Source organism: Symphalangus syndactylus, chromosome 14, assembly GCF_028878055.3.
Source record: "Symphalangus syndactylus isolate Jambi chromosome 14, NHGRI_mSymSyn1-v2.1_pri, whole genome shotgun sequence".
Classification (NCBI taxonomy): Eukaryota; Metazoa; Chordata; class Mammalia; order Primates; family Hylobatidae; genus Symphalangus; species Symphalangus syndactylus.
Genome location: NC_072436.2, coordinates 40,495,746 through 40,515,457, shown reverse-complemented (window position 1 = coordinate 40,515,457; position 19,712 = coordinate 40,495,746). Strand labels below are relative to the sequence as shown.

Sequence of the window (19,712 nt, the reverse complement as noted above, 5' to 3'; positions counted from 1 at the left end):
GAAAAGGGGTAGTTGGGTCCCAAGTAAGGAGCAGGGTGACCTGACCTGTGGGAAAGTCACAGAGACAAGGAATCTGGGTCAGATGACAGCCAGGAGACCAGGTGAGAAGCCAGGTAGTGTCTGGGAGGCCTGTCAACAAGGGCATGGTCCTATCACTAAGCAGGGCTCAGATCCTCATAATGGGGGAGAGGAAGGCTGGCCGAACAGAAATCAGGGCCTGGAAACAGAGTGAGGGGGTGGAGACAGGGGACTGAGACTTGGAAATTAGTTTATTAGTTTTAGCTCTTCAGTTACAAGCAATAATGATCGCTTCTAGCTGATTTAAGCAAAAAGTATACTATAAAAAGAGCTTTCTAGAAGGATATTGGGTATATTCATTTCTTACTGCTGCTGTAACAAATTACCACCAACTTAGTGGTTTAAACAATGCAATGTATTATCTTGCAGTTATGGAGGTCAGTCTGGAATGTGTCTCACTGGGCCAAAATCAAAGTATCAGCAGGATTGCATTGCTTTGGGAGGCTCTAGGGGAGAGTCAATTTCCTTGCCTTTTCCAGCTTCCAGAGGCCACCTATATTCCTTGGCTAGTGGCCCACTCCCATCTTCGCTTCTTGGGTTATTCTCACACTGCTTTACTCTGACCCTCCTGCCTTCCTCTTTCACATATAAGAATGCTTGCAATTTACACTGGGCCCACGTCAATATCCAGGATACTCTCCCATCTCAAAGAGGCTTAACTTTAATCACAGATGCAAAGTCCCTTTTGCTATGTCATGTAACATATACACAGGGTCTGGGGATTAGAATGTGGACATTTTTGGGGTGCCATTATTCTGCCTATCATGTGAAGTAACTTTCAAAATGGAAAGACATGCTAAAGAACAAGTCGGGGATTTCTGGCAGGCCAGAAATGACAGAAGCCAGAAAACGTTGGTCCCATCACTCAGATGGGTAAGAGCCAATCATGCTTTTTGTCGGTTAGCAAAAGATTGAGATTCTAAGCAAAGCATGTGACTGCCCTAGTTTGGGTCATGTGTCGACTCCTTGGTCAGTGAAGGGCAGCACACCTTGATCAACACTCCCTCCAAGACTGTATCCAATGAGGCCAGTGATGTTCCTCAAAGCAGAGCTGGAGAGCTAATCTCAGGAGACAGGCGTGTGGGTGGTGGGCAGGAAGACAAAGCTCACCCGTAAAGGAGGAGTAGGGACAGCACCCCAGGCACGGAGGTCAAGTGAGATGACACCCATGGGAAGAGCTCCGATAAGGTCGGCTGCTTCTGTTTCTGATCCTGATGGTGATGGTGATCAACACCAGCCCAGTGACAAAAAAGTACACAGTATATTTAGTAGATGTTCTCCACACAGAGAAATGGTAAATATTCCAGGCGAGGAATACTCCAAACATTCTACCTTGATCATTACACTTTCTGTGCATGTAATGAATACTTGCATGTATGCCATAAATATGTGAAATATTATGTATCACTACATAAAAGAAAAAAAAATGTCGCCAGGTGACACTGATACTTTGGAGAGGAAGGCATGTCTTCTTCATAATATCACAAAACTATTTTCACGACAAAGACACAGCTGTTCAAATTAGTCTCTGAGCCAGGGCTGTCTCATGGCAGTGAGGACTTTGGTTCCCTTACAGACTAGCAGAAAGGAGATGGGGCTTACTGACCATGGCCTTGAGGAGACCGAACATGCAGGCCAAATGGAGACACAGACAGCCTGGGCTTGGTCCTGCTCCATCCCCTTCCAAACTGGTGAGATACAGTGAGTCACTATGGCGTGAGTCACTCATGCTTCCTGTGAGGCTCCACCAAGATAGCAAATGCATCAACACCTTACGGAAGCACAAGGCCCTCTGTATTGTTGACTTCACGAAAGGCATGGTTGTGATAATCACATTGTAGGCTTTTGGGTGAGAGGTGAAAACCCCAACTATCATGCATTGTAGCCCTCTGGTGGAAACTGTGCTTCAGGCTCTAAATTTCAGGCTCTAGACTGACTCAGGGATGAATATCTGGAAGGTGAAGACAATCTGTGGTCTCTTCTCCTGTGGAGCAGGAGTCAGCACTTTTCATAGAGTGTCAGATTCTATATATCCTGCCGCATGCTCTGTTGTTACAGCACAAAGAAGGCCACAGACATCATGGCTGTGTTAGCAAATACAAAAAACAGGCAATAAGCTGTATTTGGCCTTTAGGCGGCAGTTTTCCAACCCCTGCACTAACACAAGGAGCTTAAAGGTGGCGGTGGTGGTGTGCTGGAGCTAGCTTATATCAGCTTGCAATAGCCAATTGCTAACATCTCTTCCAAACTCTGTGTCTGTGCCTTCATGTTGGTAGTTTGAAATTGGCTACCCCATTTAATGCTGCAACCTTTTCTCACCCCAGCACTACTGACTCCCCTTTGCCCTGTCTTATTTTTCTCACTCTAACATGCTATATAGTTGCTTCTTATATTTACTGTTTGTGTCTCCCACTAGCATTGTAAGTCCCACAAGTGCTTTGCTCTGTGATGTATCCCAAGAACCCACTGCAGTGCTTGGCACTTGTAGGAACTCCATAAGATTTTTATAAATGAAGAAAGGAAGAAAAAAGAGAGGGAGGGAGAAAGGAAAGGAAGGCTTCTACTTAAATGATGGCCTTCTCCTTATTTCTATAGTACTATGACTTCCCCTGCAAAGCAGATGCATTTTGGAAAATGTGTATAAATAAACTCAGGTGGTTTTGAATTTCATTTTCCTAACTAATTGTAATCATGGGTCTTTATGTTTAGTGAAAAAGTTTTGGCCCTTATGCATCACACCTGAGAATCCCAAAGTATTGGTTTGTTAGGGCTCCCATAAAGAACCATAAACTGGGTGGCTTAAAACAACTAGTTCAGGAGGCCAAAGTCTGAACTCCAGGTGTTGGTTCATTCTGAGGGCTCTGAGAGGGAATCTGTTCCAGGCCTCCCTTCAGTTTGTGGTAGCTCCAGGGTTCCTCGGCTGGTGGCAGCAAAAATCCAGTCTCTGCCCCCATCTTCACTTGACTATCTTCTCTCTGTGTTTCTGTGTCCAGAATGTCCTAGAAGGACAGAGTCATACTGAATTAGGGCTCACTCGAATGACTTCATCTTAAGTTGACCTGTATCTGTAAAGACCTTATTTCCAAGTAAGGTAACATCCACAGCTACTGGGGGGTAGGACCTCAACATATCTTTTTGGGGGACATAATTCAACTCATAATACCCAACATGATAACTGTTCATCTCATGAAATTTAATGTCTCTCAAAAGGTGATCTCAGGGCATTTAATCTGTGACAGAAACTCCCATAGGAAACATTCCAACCAGAGGCTCCTTTCACAGCTGGTCACTCCTCCTACCCCATCCGACGTCCTGGGGCAGGGTGAGGCAGGTGGGGACAAGAGGAAGGCTGTCCTGGGAGTAGGAAGAGAAGACCTTTATTCACCCGGCACTCTGTTTGGGAATGAGCTATCCAGCACAGGATATAATAAATAGCGTTAGGAGTGGTAGACTCCAAACATTTTTTTGGTCCCAGTTATCCTAATCAATTAAACAAAGTCTAGAACACGTCTTGAAATGCAGGCATTGGTACATTATGAAACTTACACAGAATTCAAAAATTTACAAGGGCTAAATAAAATAGGGACTGACATCTAATATTTTCTTCCCACATTCCCATGCACTGTCTGGCTCAACCAACTCCAACCCTCACTCTCATCCTGGTGGACACATGCCTAGTGATGTGAACAGCTGGTTCTCAGGGGGGCTGGTGATGGTGGATATACAGCTTTTGCCAATTTCCATGGCATAACTACTCCAAATATGGGCAATTTCAAACTACCAACATGAAGGCACAGAGTTTGGAAGAGATGTTAGCAATTGGCTATTGCAAGCTGATATAAGCTAGCTCCAGCATACCACCACCGCCACCTTTAAGTTCCTTGTGTTAGTGCAGGGGTTGGAAAACTGCAGCCTAAAGGCCAAATACAGCTTATTGCCTGTTTTGTGTATTTGCCAACACAGCCATGCTGTCTATGGCCTTCTTTGTGCTGTAACAACAGAGCATGTGGCAGGATATATAGAATCTGGCACTCTTTGAAAAGTGCTGACTCCTGCTCTACAGGAGAAGAGACCACAGATTGTCTTCACCTTCCAAACATTCATCCCTGAGTCAGTCTAGAGCCTGAAATTTAGAGTCTGAAGCACAGTTTCCACCAGAGGGCTGCAATGCATGGTAGTTGGGGTTTTCACCTCTCACCCAAAAGCCTACTCAATTTTTTACTGCAAAAACATGTTATCATCATTATTTTTTACTTAGCCCACCTTTCCTTGGCAATTTTCCATAGGAAAATGCGTTCTAAATTTCAACTCATCAGGGGACTTGGAGCCTCTGGACACCCCCTTGTTCCTTGCCCACAGTCCCTTGCAGAAGGTGCCTTATCAGACAGGCTCCATGCCGGGGCTCAGGACAGGATCAGAGGTCAGTTGCACCAAGGGGGCAGGGACAGATCCTCTCTGCTGACCATGCAGAGGGGACTGTTCGGCACACTGTAATGGTCCTGGTGATTTCTGGTCCATAAGGGAATTTTCACATGCATCGGGTGATCGTCACATCTGCACAACACTCTGAGGAAGGCAGGTTGAGAATTTGTGTGCCCATTTTATAGGTGAGAAAACAGATGCAGGATGGGCGCGGTGGCTCGTGCTTGTAATCCCAGCACTTTGGGAGGCCGAGGCAGGCAGATCACCAGGTCAGGAGATCGAGACCACGATGAAACCCCGTCTCTACTAAAAATACAAAAAATTAGCCGGGCGTGGTGGCAGGCGCCTGTAGTCCCAGCTACTTGGAGAGGCTGAGGCAGGAGAATGGCGTGAACCCGGGAGGCAGAGCTTGCAGTGAGCCGAGATTGCGCCACTGCACTCCAGCCTGGGCGACAGAGTGAGACTCCGTCTCAAAAAAAAAAAAAAAAAGAAAACAGATGCAGAGACATCAAGTAACTACCACAGTCATGCAGGTTTTAAGTGGCAGACTTTCAGGTGTTGTGACTCCTAGTCCAGAGTTCCTTGCACTGCCCCTGAGGTGCTAAAACTCTACTGTGCTTTAAGACTCACTTGGGGAGCTTCCTAAAAAGAGAGATTGCACAACCTGAGATTCTTGTTTAACTTTTTAGCTGCCTTAAAAAAAAAAAACTCCCAGGTAATTCTGATGCAAGCGGTTCTTTCTTGTCCACCCTTTGAAGAAACACTGCCTCCTCCCCATACATTTCATTAGAAAATGGTAACATGTTTTTCAGCCTGAGAGCCATTTCTGGGTGACTGGACATCCGCAGCCTGCTGTACTAGCTTGCAGTCTAGGCTTAAACACACATGATAAAAGATGTCCTACTCCAGATGATATTGAGAGGTGACAGTGTGCTGGCAGTCCTCACAGCCCTCGCTCACCCTGGGTGCCTCCTCTGCCTGGGCTTCCACTTTGGCAGCACTTGAGGAGCCCTTCAACCCGCCGCTGCACTGTGGGAGCCCCTTTCTGGGCTGGCCAAGGCCGGAGCTGGCCCCCTCAGCTTGCGGAGAGGTGTGGAAGGAGAGGCCCGGGCAGGAACCTGGGGTTGCGTGAGTTCTGGGTGGGCGTGGGCTCGGTGGACCCCGCACTTGGAGCTGCTGGCCGGCCCCACTGGCCCCGAGCAGTGAGGGGCTTAGAACCTGGGCCAGCAGCTGCTGTGCTCAATTTCTCGCCGGGCCTTAGCTGCCTTCCCTCGGGGCAGGGCTTGGGACCTGCAGCCCGCCATGCTTGAGCCTCCCCCCTCCTCTGTGGGCTCCTGTGCAGCCGGAGCCTCCCCGACGAGCACCGCCCCCTGCTCCACAGCACCCAGTCCCATCGACCACCCAAGGGCTGAGGAGTGCGGGCTCACGGTGCAGGACTGGCAGGCAGCTCCACCTGCAGCCCCAGTGCGGGATCCACTGGGTGAAGCCAGCTGGGCTCCTGAGTCTGGTGGGACATGGAGAACCTTTATGTCTAGCTAAGGGTTTGTAAATACACCAATTGGCACTCTGTATCTAGCTCAAGGTTTGTAAGCACACCAATCAGCACCCTGTGTCTAGCTCAGGGTTTGTGAATGCACCAATGGACACTCTGTATCTAGTTACTCTGGTAGGGACGTGGAGAACCTTTGTGTCTAGCTCTGGGATTGTAAACGGACCAATTAGTGCCCTGTCAAAACAGACCACTTGGCTCTACCAATCAGCAGGATGTGGGTGGGGCCAGATAAGAGAATAAAAGCAGGCTGCCCGAGCCAGCAGTGGCAACCTGCTCAGGTCCCCTTCCACAGTGTGGAAGCTTTGGTCTTGCTCTCTTTGCAATAAATCTTGCTGCTGCTAACTCTTTGGGTCCACACTGCCTTTATGAGCTGTAACACTCACCGTGAAGGTCTGCAGCTTCACTTCTGAAGCCAGCGAGACCACAAACCCACGGGGGAGGAAAGAACAACTCCAGATGCGCCATCTTAAGAGCTGTAACACTGCGAAAGTCTGCAGCTTCACTCCTGAGCCAGCAAGACCACGAACCCACCAGAAGGAAGAAACTCCAAACACATCCGAACACCAGAAGAAACAAACTCCGAACACGCTTAAGAACTGTAACACTTACCGCGAGTGTCGGCGGCTTCATTCTTGAAGTCAGTGAGACCAAGAACCCACCAATTCCGGACACAATATGAGTCTGAACCATGGAAAAATTCCATTGTGTAGCACATCTGGTGGGTGTGCACTGTCTCCAGCAGCGAGGCACCCAGTGAAGACAGCAGCTGGGAGAGGCTTAGTTACATGCAGTGGGACAATGTGGGCTAGACTGCTGAGCCCTCTGCAGTTTACTCTGTCAGGCAATGAGGGTGAAAGGCTGAGCAGACCCACGTGCAGACCATACCATCCAAGGAGACAGATATCAGTCAGGCCAACCCCAAGTGCAGCTGGAGAAGCAGTGCCCAGGTATGACCGGATGTGTATCCAACCAGGAAATCTACATATAAATGTAAGAGGAGAAAATGAACAGATGTTGCTCTTATATTTATATGTAGATATTTATGAAGAGCATATAATTTTGTTTTGTGTTTTAAGAAGTTTATAAGTATGCCTTAAAAATGTACAGTATGTATTGTTTCCATTAGATGTTTTGTTTTTCATGCTTATCCACATTGACATTGTAGCAACAGTATAACAACCTCCTCTACAAAAGCAGAAGGAAGTGAAGCTTTGAAGGAAGCACCCAGTGAGCTTGCCCCTTTCAGGTGGGTGCAGTGAGCAGGAGTCAGTGAGGTTGGGATCCTTTGAGAGGAGGCAGTCATTAACCAGGAAAACTGCACTGCATCCTGGCCACACCTGACCCTTGGACAATTGCTTGGAGCGCCTTCCAGCTCTTAAGGCTTGCGATTTCTCTCTCTCACTCTTCACCCACGATGATTAAATCTTCTCCTACAGAGTTGGACAACAAAGCCTTGGGTTCCTGCCTCCCCTGGTGTGATCACGAGGCATAGACATGGACAGGAACATGTAGGTGTCTTCGAAAGCTGAACAGTTAGTAAATTTCAAACCTCATTTCACCCACCAGTAAAATGGGGATAATAATAAACCTATTTTACATAGGGTTGACAAGAGGGATTCAATGAAAGTTCGTTATTATCGTTTGTAGTAGCAGTGTTGATAATATCAACTGAAAGTTCATTATCATTATTAGTAGCAGTATTGATAACCCTCTTTTCTGTGCCTTCTCACTGGTGGGCCCAGGCCATCAGCAATGACCAGGGTGTCATGGATCTCTGCTGCATCTGGCACCAGCTGTGTCAATGGTGAGAACAGTACAAGGGTGGGCAGGGCAAGGCAGGAAGCACCCAGGAGCAGCAGCTTCGTGGGAAGAAGATGGCAGAAGCTTAGGGACAGTCAGAGGGGGTGTACCTCCTCTTGTGGAGCCTTTCTGCGTGGGAAGGACCTGCTGCAGCAGTGGCCATAGATTCACCTGAATATGGGTGGAATTAGGCATTCAGCTGGGTTAGCCGTGCCTAGAAGGAGGAACTCTAAACTGAAAACTTGTCCCTATTGCCACCTGTGATAGGCAGATGATCCATCCATCAGTGGCTGAGCTGAGGTGTGCATGGGGATAGGTAAGAGCTCACATACAGGGCTGATGACTGAGTCTATTTAGAACAATAGATGTAAAATCTGTTAATGTAAAATGTGATAGATTATTTTGTCAATTAGCAATGATACCATATAATTATATACATACATAAACATAAACACACACAGTATTGTCCCCTACTCATTTGATAAACCTGATGCCTTTAGCTGGGATTCCCAGCTTTCACTCTCCTCTCTGTCGTCTGCTGTCTATATCCTCCCCATCCTGTAATTCTGGCTTATATGCCACTTCTTCCCTAAAGGCCTCCCTCAATCCCTTGCTGGAAGCGACATTTTCCTCTTTGAGCTGCCGCTGCTTGTGCTTTGGTGAGGTCAGCTGTATTGCAGTACCTTGTATTGCGGTTGTCACATCATTGTAGAGGATTAATTTCTCACACATTCCATATTTTTCAAAGGGCCTAGTGTGGGCCTTTAACAGTAACTATGCCACCACACCCAGTTAATTTTTTGTATTTTTAGTGGAGATGAGGTTTCACCATGTTGGCCAGGCTGGTTTCGAATTCCTGACTTCAGATGATCTGCCTACCTCAGCCTCCCAGAGTGCTAGGATTGCAGGCATGAGCCACTGCACCCAGCCACCTATCAAAATTTTAAGTGCCGTTTTTATTTTTTATTTTTTGTGGAAATGGACAAGCTGATGGCAAAATTCACATGGAATTGCAAGAGGCTCCAAATAGCCAAAACAATCTTGAAAAAGAAGAACAAAGTTGGAGGATTTACACTTTCCAGTTTCAAGACTTAGCTACAAAGCTACAGTAATCAGAACACTATGGTCCTGGCATAAGTGATGCTGGACAGGTGAGCCCCAAAGTGGGATTTAGGGTTCTTGGCCTTGCCCAGAAAGAATTCAAGGGCAAGCCAATGGGAGAAGAAAACAGCTTTACTGAAAGGGCAGTATTACAGCTCCAGCCCTGTTACAGCTCCAGCCCTGTTACAGCTCTGACTACTCCTGCACAGTAGGGCTACCCTGTAGGCAGAGAGTAGCAGCTCAGGGCAGTTTTGCAGTCATTTATATCCACTTTTAGCACATGCAGATTAAGGGACAATTTATGCCGAAATTTCCACGGAATTGGTAATAACTTTTGGGTCATCGAATCATTGTCATGGAAGGGAAGCGGGGAACTCCCTGGTGTTGCCATGACAACGGTAAACTGATATGGCAAACTGGTGGGTATATCTTATGAAAAGCTTCTTCCACCCCCAGCCCTGTTTCAGTTAGTCCTCAGTTTGGTCCAGTGTCAAAGTCCTGCCTCCAGAGTCAAGTCCCACCCCCTAACTTATAAGGAGAGATGTAAACACATGGAATAGAATTGAGAGTCCAGAAATAATCTCATACATCTATGATCAATTGATTTTCAGCAAAGGTGCCAAGACCATTCAATGAGGGAAAGCATCATATTTTCAACAAATGGTGCTGGAAAACCACATGTGAAGGAATGCAACTGGGCCCTTATCTCACACCATATACAGAAACTAACTCAAAATGGCTCAAACACTTAAATGTAAGTGCTAAAACTATAATATTCTTAGAAGAAAACAGGGATGTATCTTTATGACGTTGGATTTGATGGTTGATTCTTAGATGACACTAAAAGCATAAGCAACAAAAGAAAAAGAATTTAAAACTTTTAGGCTGGGTGCACAACTGTAATCCCAGCACTTTGGGAGGCTGAGGCAGGAGGATCTCTTGAGCCCAAGCGTTTGAGACCAGCCTGGACAACATGGTGAGACCCTGTCTCTACAAAGAAAAAAAAAACTACCTGGATGTGGTGCACACTTGTAGTCCCTACTACTTGGGAGGCTGAGGTGGGAGGATTCTTTGAGCCCAGGAAGCTGAGGCTACAGTGAGCCGAAATTGTGCCACTGCACTCCAGCCTGGGTGACAGAGCAAGACCCTGTCTCAAATAAATAAATAAATAAATAAATATACAAATACATAATTATAGATCTCTGGATCTTGCCTTTGGAGACTGACTCAACTAACTGGTCTGGGTGGGAGCCCAGCCATTTGTATTTTTTGAAAACTCTCCAACTGATTTTATTGTGCAGCCAAGGCTGAGAATCACTGTATCATAGGGTTGGACTCCTAACTGGAAACAGTTTGCACCCTCAGGTGTCACAGCATTCTGATAGTAGTTAAGCTTTCCTCCTAGATTTTCTGATATTAGATGAGTCATGTTTACAAGTTTTTACCAAGAGAAAAACTATCTTTCTGCCCTTACTTTCTCTCTTACACTATTCTAATCCCAGAACCCTCTGGAACTTCCACTGGGAGATGAATCTAGAAAGTGACTCTCTTGGCTACAACAGAGAGTAATGTTGGCCTGTTTGTGCCAGATCCAGTTGGTGCTAGTGGTGGGACAACACCTCCCTGAAATCCCCTCCTCTCCTGTCAGATTCAGTCCCCTATTTGCATCACGTACAATCATCACTATGGGTTTCTATTACTTTGCTAGGGCATTTGGAGGTCACATATATACCAACTATTAGTTTTGAGCCATGGTTCCCAAAGTGTGGACTGTAGGGCACCTCAGCACACTCACGAGGTGTCATGGGATATTTAAATATTCTGAAGAAAACACAGTGACATCTGTCAGACCCATGAAAACCATTGGCATTAAATTGTTTCAACCCAATTACTTAAGAAGCAGAACTGGCCAGGCACGGTGGCTCACACCTGTAATCCCAGCACTTTGGGAGGCTGAGGCGGGCAGATCACGAGGTCAGGAGTTCGAGACCAGCCTGACCAACATAGTGAAACCCTGTCTCTACTAAAAATACAAAAATTAGCCGTGCATGGTGGCATGCACCTGTAATCCCAGCTACTCAGGAGGCTGAGGCAGGAGAATTGCTTGAACCGGGGAGGCGGAGGTTGTAATGAGCCGAAATCATGCTACTGCACTCCAGCCTGGGTGATAGTGAGACTACATCTCACAAAAAAAAAAAAAAAAAAAAAAAAAAAGAGAGAAGCAGAACTGTCAGGTGTTTCTTTTGGCTTAAAGTACTCTGTGAAGAAATTCCTGGGACACTAAGGATACCATGAACTGAGAGAGTTTGGGAACCTCTGCTTTAGAAGCTGGAGGTAGCATTCCTTGGGCACAGTACTGCCTTGGGATAGGTAAATCCTTTTGATGGTGTATTTAGGTGTGGCATGACAGCTCTTAGAGCAGGACCAGGATATGCTTGGAGACAGAGGGAACTAGATTGAGCTGCCAGATAAAGACATGCCAGCCTGGCAGGGTGTAGTGACTCATGTCTGTAATCCTACTGCTTTGGGAGGCTGAAGTGAGAGGATTGCTTGAGGCCAGGGGTTTGAGATCAGCCTGGGAAACAAGAAGACCTCTACAAAAAAAACAAAACAAAACAAAAAAACCACATGTGGTGGCATGCACCTGTAGTCCCAGCTACCTGGCAGGCTGAGGTAGGAGGATCACTTGAGCCCAGGAGGGTAAGGCTACAGTGAGCCATGACTGTGCCACTGCACTCCAGCCTGGGTGACAGAAAGAGACTCTGTCTCAAAAATAAATTAAATAAATAAATAAATATATAGTGGCCATGACATCCCTAGAAAGACAAGGGCCTGGGAATAGGTAGAAGCCAAGGGAAATGAGAAATGAGAGGGGGGGCCCTGGAGCTGGAACTGGGGGAGCAGGATGGCCTCTGAGAAGTTTCTGATAGCGTTGTCACTGACGTGTCTGATGTTTAGTTGTAATTATTTGCTGGGCCCCTGTCATCCCTCATATCTGCTAGCTCCTTGCTAGTCAAAGTGTGGTCTGGGGATCAGCGGCATCAGCATCACTTGAGACCTTGTTAGAGATGCAGAATCTAGAGCCCCACCCAGGACCCAGAAACAGAACCTGCGTTTTAACAAGCTCCCCAGGTGATTCTCACACACGCTCGCACTTGAGAAGCACTGGGCTAGTTGACAGACTCTCAAGCATGGCTGACATTGAAATATCCATGGAGCAGGCTTGGCATTAGGATGTTTAAAAGTCCTCCAGGTGTTTCCAAAGCCAGATTTGAGGAATTTCTGGGCTCATAAGAATGTTTTGTGATGGTGCTTTGTGTGTGTGTGTGTTGTGGGGAGTTCTGGGTCAGTTGGCACCAACACAGGAAACAATTGAAATATGTGAGCCATGAGAGAGAGGTCAGGAGATAAAAGAAATTAGTGACATGAGAGGTACTCCTCAGGTGTTAGGAAATAGGGTAGAGCAAACCGGGTTTTCCACCGTATGTTGGATAGGGGTTCAAGTAAATTTCTACTTAAAAATTACAAACAGGGGCTGGGTGCAGTGGCTCATGCCTGTAATCCCAGCACTTTGGGAGGCTGAGGAAGGCGGATCACAAGTCAAGAGATCGAGACCATGCTGGCCAACATGGTGAAACTGCGTCTCTACTAAAAATACAAAAATTAGCTGGGCATGGTGGTGCATGCCTGTAGTCCCAGCTACTCGGGAGGCTGAGGCAGGAGAATCTCTTGAACCTGGGAGGCAGAGGTTGCAGTGAGCCAAGATCGCGCCACTGCACTCCAGAGTGAGGCTGTGTCAAAAAAAAAAAAAAAAAAAAAAAGAAAATTCCAAACACAGTGACCCCAAGCCTGCAGGACTTGGAGACATCTAGGTGACTGATACTCAATCACAAACATAATTCGTCACAAGGCTGATGAAATTCACAACAGACCTTCAGATGGTATGCACTCAAGTGATATCCACAAGTTCACCTAAAGAAATGCTATAGTCAGACATTTGGCATCAATCTCCATCAAACAAAGATAGTCCAAAGCAACGGGTTCCAAAAACACTTTCCTAAGACAAATTCTCTATTTGCATTTGATATCAGTCATCCCAGCCCTTGGAATAGAGGAGCGAATGATACCAGTGGTACCCTACCACAATGCACTAAGGTATTATACTCTCACGCTCCATTTTCTCCCTCTGTCTACATCACTAATAACTCTTTGATTTCTGGTGCAAGCCCTCCTGGGAGAAAAAGTCTACTCTTGTACCTTGGAGCAAGTTGCTCGGAGTAGGTATTGAGCATAAAATTTGGAAAGTTAGAAAAGCTATTAGAAGGAGATCCTTCTAGTTGAAAACACAGCCTGGCCAAGTCAATGATGCTATTTTATCTCCCCAACCTTGCAGATCCATAGCTAAGGAAGACAATTTAGGCTTGGGCTAGAGGGTGGGAAAGGGAAAAATTACTGATGCCATAGCCCAGAGAGGTGTTCCAGTAATTTGAGGGTGATGACCACATACCTGGTTCAGGGATGTACAGTGTTGACAGCTGTGAGTGGATGCCTGGAGTTCTGGCGTGTCTTCTAGCACAATGATACCTGAGACTCTTGCATCATTGGGAATAATAAAATGGGGGTGGATAGATATGAAATTATGATAGCAATAAGCAATCAGCTAATAGCTTCATTGATGGGACAGATTAAAGATGACTGCAAATTCTTTGGTCCAGGATTGGGATATAGGCAGCATGTGTATTGGAACGCTGATAGTCTGAGACCATGAAAAGTCCACCTACAGTATCGGTAGGAGGAACAAGCCTCACTTTCTTCAATGGGGGTCCCTGTGTGTGACTGCTGTCTTGATTCCCCGGGTGGCCAGTTTCATTTGTGTGTCTTTGGTCCACTTGACTCTGGGGTGGCTCTGTGATTGCTTGACCAATAGAATGTAGTGGAAATGATGCTGTAATCATTTCCAGCCTCTTCCAGTCTTAAGGAACTGGCAACTTTTATTAATACTTTCTGTCCCTTGGAATACTTGTTCTTGCAACCCATCCATCATACAGTGAGAAATTCTAAGCTGCCGCATTAAGAGGCCCACATGGTGATAAACTGGGGTCTTACATACAGCCCTGGCTGCGCTCCTAGCTGATAAACAGTAGCAACTTGTCACCAGGTGAGTGAACCACTTAAGACTGCATCCTCCAGCCCCAGTTGAGCAATGTGGAACAGAGTAAACCATCTCAGCTTAGCCCTGCCCAAATTGCAGAATTATGAGCAAAATAATCCACTAGGCTTTGGGCTGATTTGTTCCAGATTACTGGAACAGAATTTGGTACCAGGGGTGAGGTGCTACAGCAACGAAAGCTTAAGACATGTGACTTTGGCTTTGGGTCTGAGTGGCAGGGAGAACTTGGCAGGCCTCAAGGAAACTTTTAGGGAGGGTTGAAGGATAGTGAGGAAAACAGTAGGGGAAGCTGGAGGAAAAAATGATGCTTGGTATGTAGTGGTGGGAAGTTTAGCAAAACTCACCTGAAGTAATGTGGGAAATTGTAAGAACTCAGAACGATTTAAGGGCATGTTTTATAGGTCCTTTAAGAAACTTCTAGGGCTGGTCCCATGGAAGCCTCACACATGGTAGAGAAAGGCTGCCTTGAAAAGAAATATAAGTGTGTTTTTTGGTCTAATAAAATTGATTATAAATGGATAACGCAAAACATTTTAAAGAATTTTACTAGCTTACATTAGCAGATTTGGATCCAGTGATTGTTACATTCTGGTACTGAGCCCCTGAATTACTTCTTTGAGTAAGGCATTATACCAAAGCTATTGATATTTGGGCTTATAGGGTGTATGTTTGAAGAACTACTAATGTCAAAACCAATATTTCGCGGTCGACAAGAGGACCTCAAAACTGGTAATCCTTATCAACATGACTGGCTGGACAGAATACTCAATGTAATGGGATTTCCTGCAAATAAAGATTGGGAAGATGTAAAAAAGATGCCTGAACATTCAACATTAATGAAAGATTTCAGAAGAAATATGCATACTAACTGCAGCCTTATCAAGTATATGGAAAAACACAAAGTTAAACCAGATAGTAAAGCATTCCACTTGCTTCAGAAGTTTCTTACTATGGACCCAATAAAGTGAATTACCTCAGAACAGGATCCCTATTTCTTAGAAGACCCACTTCCTACATCAGACGTTTTTGCCAGTTGTCAAATCCCTTACCCAAAATGAGAATTTTTAACAGAAGAACCTGATGACAAAGGAGACAAAAAGAACCACCACCAGCAGCAGGGCAATAATGGAACTGGCCGAATGGAACTGGCCACCCAGGAATCAAGACAACGGTCACACACAGGGACCCCCGTTGAAGAAAGTGAGGCTTGTTCCTCCTACCACTACCTCAGGTGGACTTTTCATGGCCTCAGACTATCCGCGTTCCAATCCACATGCTGCCTATATCCCAACCCTGGACCAAGCACATCACAGCCGAAGAGCAGCATGGGATACTCAGCTACCTCCCAGCAGGCTCCACAGTACTCACGCCAGACACATGGGTACTGAGCTGCATCGGAATCTTGACCATGCACTGTTGTGAATGCTGCAGGGCTGACTGTGCAGCTCTCTGTGGGAACCTGGTATGGGCCATGAGAATGTACTGTACAACCACACCTTCCCAGTAGCCAAGTTCCTTCCACCACTTTTCACAGATTAGAGTAGTGGCTTCCAGGTTGTACCTATTTTGGAGTGAGACCTGAAAAGAAAGTGCTAGCACAGTTTGTGTTGTGGATTTGCTACTTCCATAGTTAACTTGACATGGCTCAGACTGACTAATCCATGTTTTTCAGTCATAGTCTGTAGCAGTTGAAGCTGAGGATGTGCTAAGGGCAAGCATTGTCTTCGTATGTCATGAATTCTTTCAGTGTTACAACATTATCTGACCAATAGTACACACATAGATCCAAGGTTTAACTAGTACTTGAAAACATACAGTAGGTCTTAACTCAGTGAAATAACCAAGACTCAAAATGAGATTATTTTGGTACACCTTTCTTGTTAGTGTCTTATCAGTGAGTTGATTCATTTTCTACATTAATCAGTGACCAAGAATATTGCTTGGATTTTTCTGAAAGTACAAAAAGCCACATAGTTTTTTACAGAAAGGTTTCAAAACTCCTAAAGATTAATTTCCAAGTATAAGTTTGTTTTTATTTTCAATCTATGACTTGACTGGTATTAAAGCTGCTATTTGATAGTAATTAAATATATTCTCATTGATATAAACCTGTTTGGTTCAGCAAACTAAAATGATTGTCGTAGACAGTGCTTTATTTTTCTTGTTGGTGTTGCTGATTTGTGAGCATGCTTTAAGATGAAAAAAGCATGAATGTTAACTTCCTTAAAAAGGTGCAGCATCCAATTCAAATATTATTGTCCTGATTTTAATGCTAGTTGATGTAGTGCTATTAAAATTTTGTTCAACATGGACACAGAGAGGGGAACAACACACACCAGGGCCTGTTGGGGGGTGGGGATGAGAGGAGGGAACTTAGAGGACAGGTTAATAGGTGCAGCAGACTACCATGGCACACATGTACCTATTTAACAAACCTGCACGTTCTGCACATGTATCCCATTTCTTTTTTTTTTTTAAGAAATAGAAAAAAAAAATAAAATTTTGTTCACTGATTCTTCCTTTTTAAAACTTGTTTGCCCGTTGTTTAGGATGCCCTTATTTCAGCAAAGGAGAAGGAATAGGAGGGCCTTAGAATTTTTGAGGAAAAAAAAACCTATAACATACAATGTACTGTATCAAATTATTTTACATGAATGACACAAGTATTCTGAATAAAAAAAATTGAACATTGTTAAAAACAAGGTGTCATGTAATTTATTTTTCATAAATAAAAAAATTATAGTGGCTTAGACTGAAAGGAACAGAGAATTTAAAAAGGTAAAAAGAAGCCTTAGTATATTATTCTATACATTTTATATGTGCCATATTTGCCATAATTGGATGAGGCTTTTGGGACCCTTGGGAGGTTGTGAGTATATTTTGCATAATGGAGGAATAGAAATAGCTTGTACCCAAAAGACAGATTGTGATAGATGCAAATTTGTTGACCCTTATCCCATTGAGAGATGTCCTCTATATGTTTCACTCTTGAATCAGTGCAGGTTCTGTGACTGATCAATAGAATATGGCAGAAAAGAAGTTTTTGCCAGTTTCTGGGCCAGGGTCTTAAGAGACTGTGAACTTTCACTATTCCTCCACCCTTCTGTAGGTTGGGATACTTGCTCTTGGAATCCAGCTGCCATTCTGTAAAGAAGCCCATGCAGCCCGAGAAGGGGCCATAGGGAGAGGGCCCTTGGTCAATAGCTCCCTGTCAATTGTAAGCACCAATTTGCTGGCCACTTGAGGGAGCCATCTTCCGTGTGACCCTCCAGTCTCAGTCACACTTCCTGACACTGCGGGAACGGAGACAAGATGTCCTCATTGAGCCCTGCCCAAACCACAGATCTTGAACAAAATACACGAGTGCTTTTTTTTTTCTTTTTTTTTTGAGATGGAGTCTCACTCTGTCACCCAGGCTGGAGTGCAGTGGCATGATCTTGACTCACTGCAACCTCCACCTTCTGGGTTCAAGTGATTCTCCTCTTGCCTCAGCCTCCCGAGTATCTGGGATTAAAGGCATGAGTCACCACGCCCGACCACGAGTGCTGTTTTCAGCTACTGTTTTGGGATGGTTAGAAATGCAACAGTAGATAGCAGAGATATTTTGATTTTTGTAATTTTTTGCTGTAACCATCTTCTACTGCATGAAATTATCTAAAACATGTGGAGGAGGTAGAAAAAGATGAGGTGGCTGCACATCCACTTCTACAACAAGCTGACCACAGAAAGTAGCCAGGAATGAGAGGGAAGGGGCAAAGACTAGGCTAAGTCAGGGAGTGAAGTTGGGCTCAGGGAAGACTTCTGCTCTTTTTCATTCTTCTTAACAATCAGGGAGTCCAGGCAGAAGTGGCCTGTCCCATCTCTTCTTCCAGGTGCTCATTTAGACTCAGCTAACATCTCTCCCCACCTCCTCTTTAACACACGAAGGACCTTCTGGAGACTTCTCTCAGCTAAGCCCTACCAAGGGCTTACTTCTGTCTATGGCCCCTTGGCTACTTTATGATTTCATGTTCTTTATTTTTTTTGGGCAAATATTCCTTAATATTTTTAATTTTTAATTTGTTAGGATCATTATGTTTCATAATGCCAAAAACAGATGGTCAACTTAGGGAAAAAATGTATAAAGCAGTGAAGAACATATGTAACAATGAGTACTATGATGCACATTTACTGAGCGCATAATACATGTTAGGTACTCTCTCTCTTTCTGTGTATTGCACTTAACTCTTACAACAACCCTAGCACATAGATAAAGGAACAGGGGCTTTGAGGCTGAGTAAATTGCCCAAGGTCCCATGGCTGATAAGCGGGAGAGAGGCTGTAGTTTTCTGTCCCAAAGGCTATGGTCCTAACTATTACACTATGCATCATCTTAAGCACTATGAATGTTTAATGTCTGTCCTTCCCGTCTTTTTTTTTTTTTTTTTTTTGAGACGGAGTCTCGCTCTGCTGCCCAGGCTGGAGTGCAGTGGCACAATCTTGGCTCACTGCAAGCTCTGCCTCCCAGGTTCACGCCATTCTCCTGCCTCAGCCTCTCCGAGTAGCTGGGACTACAGGCGCCCGCCACCACGCCCGGCTAATTTTTTGTATTTTTAGTAGAGACGGGGTTTCACCGTGGTCTCGATCTCCTGACCTGGTGATCTGCCCGCCTCGGCCTCCCAAAGTGCTGGGATTACAAGCGTGAGCCACCGCGCCCGGCCTTCCTGTCTTTTATGTGTGTGTGTGTGTGTGTATTTATAAATATAGAGGCATGCATGGAAAAATTCACTTATAACCTATTTTGTCACTAACAGTATATCTCCAATGCCTTTCTGTCAAAGATAGCCTTCTACAGATCATTTTTAACAGCTTCATGATGTTCTATTAAATGTGTAAAGATATGCAGAAAACCTCATGCTCTTTTCAGCCATTACAGGAGTTTTTAGTAAGGGGAGATGCATCTTTGTTAGGAGAACTTCTTGTTAGTCTTCCCTGGGGATTGGGACTCCTCAAATTGTACCAAAATAACAAAATATGGTCATTAAGATGTGTTTGAAAGAGAGTTTGTTCTGTTTATTATCCTGGCCTTTGTTTTGGTGAAGTCTGATATAGGTAAGGAATAAAGATTGGGCAGAAGTGGGGGAGGAGGGCTGAGTAAAATAGTTTTCAATAAGGAGGGATGAGACTGGAGCTAGTCAAGTTTTGGTTGGAAGTAAGGAGTGGGTGATGGAGGAAGAAGGAGCAAGGGAGGGAGAGGAGAAGAGAAAGGAGGGGAAGGGAGAAGAAACCATCTAGGATCTAGCGGTTTCCTGACTAGACTGAGGCATGGAAAAAAGGGAAAAGTGAGTGATGGGCTCATAAGTTGTTTTCTGTGGGGCTACACTGTAAACCCTCTTCACTTCTCCTACAAGTCTCCAGCATCTTCTATATTGCTAAGACATATTTGATTGGCATGGGAAGCTGGAAGGTGAGGAAAGAGGACAGCTTCCATGTGGGTTATACATGGAGGTGCTGCAATTCATTGAAGAGATTTCATATTGTTGGACATTAGGTATACCCTATAAGCTCAGCAGTGAGGTGAATATTTCCTTAGAATATAGCCTCTAAAGA

At 45.0% G+C, this 19,712-nt stretch overlaps 1 protein-coding gene and 1 pseudogene across 1 annotated transcript in view; both read left to right on the top strand.

The window, feature by feature from the left end:
- The window catches only part of IL36G (interleukin 36 gamma), a 216,098-nt gene that overhangs the window by 149,438 nt on the left and 46,948 nt on the right, over positions 1 to 19,712 (top strand). The gene's annotated exons all lie outside the window — the stretch shown is intronic.
- LOC129462942 (cyclin-dependent kinase 8-like) lies at positions 1,707 to 15,608 on the top strand (annotated as a pseudogene).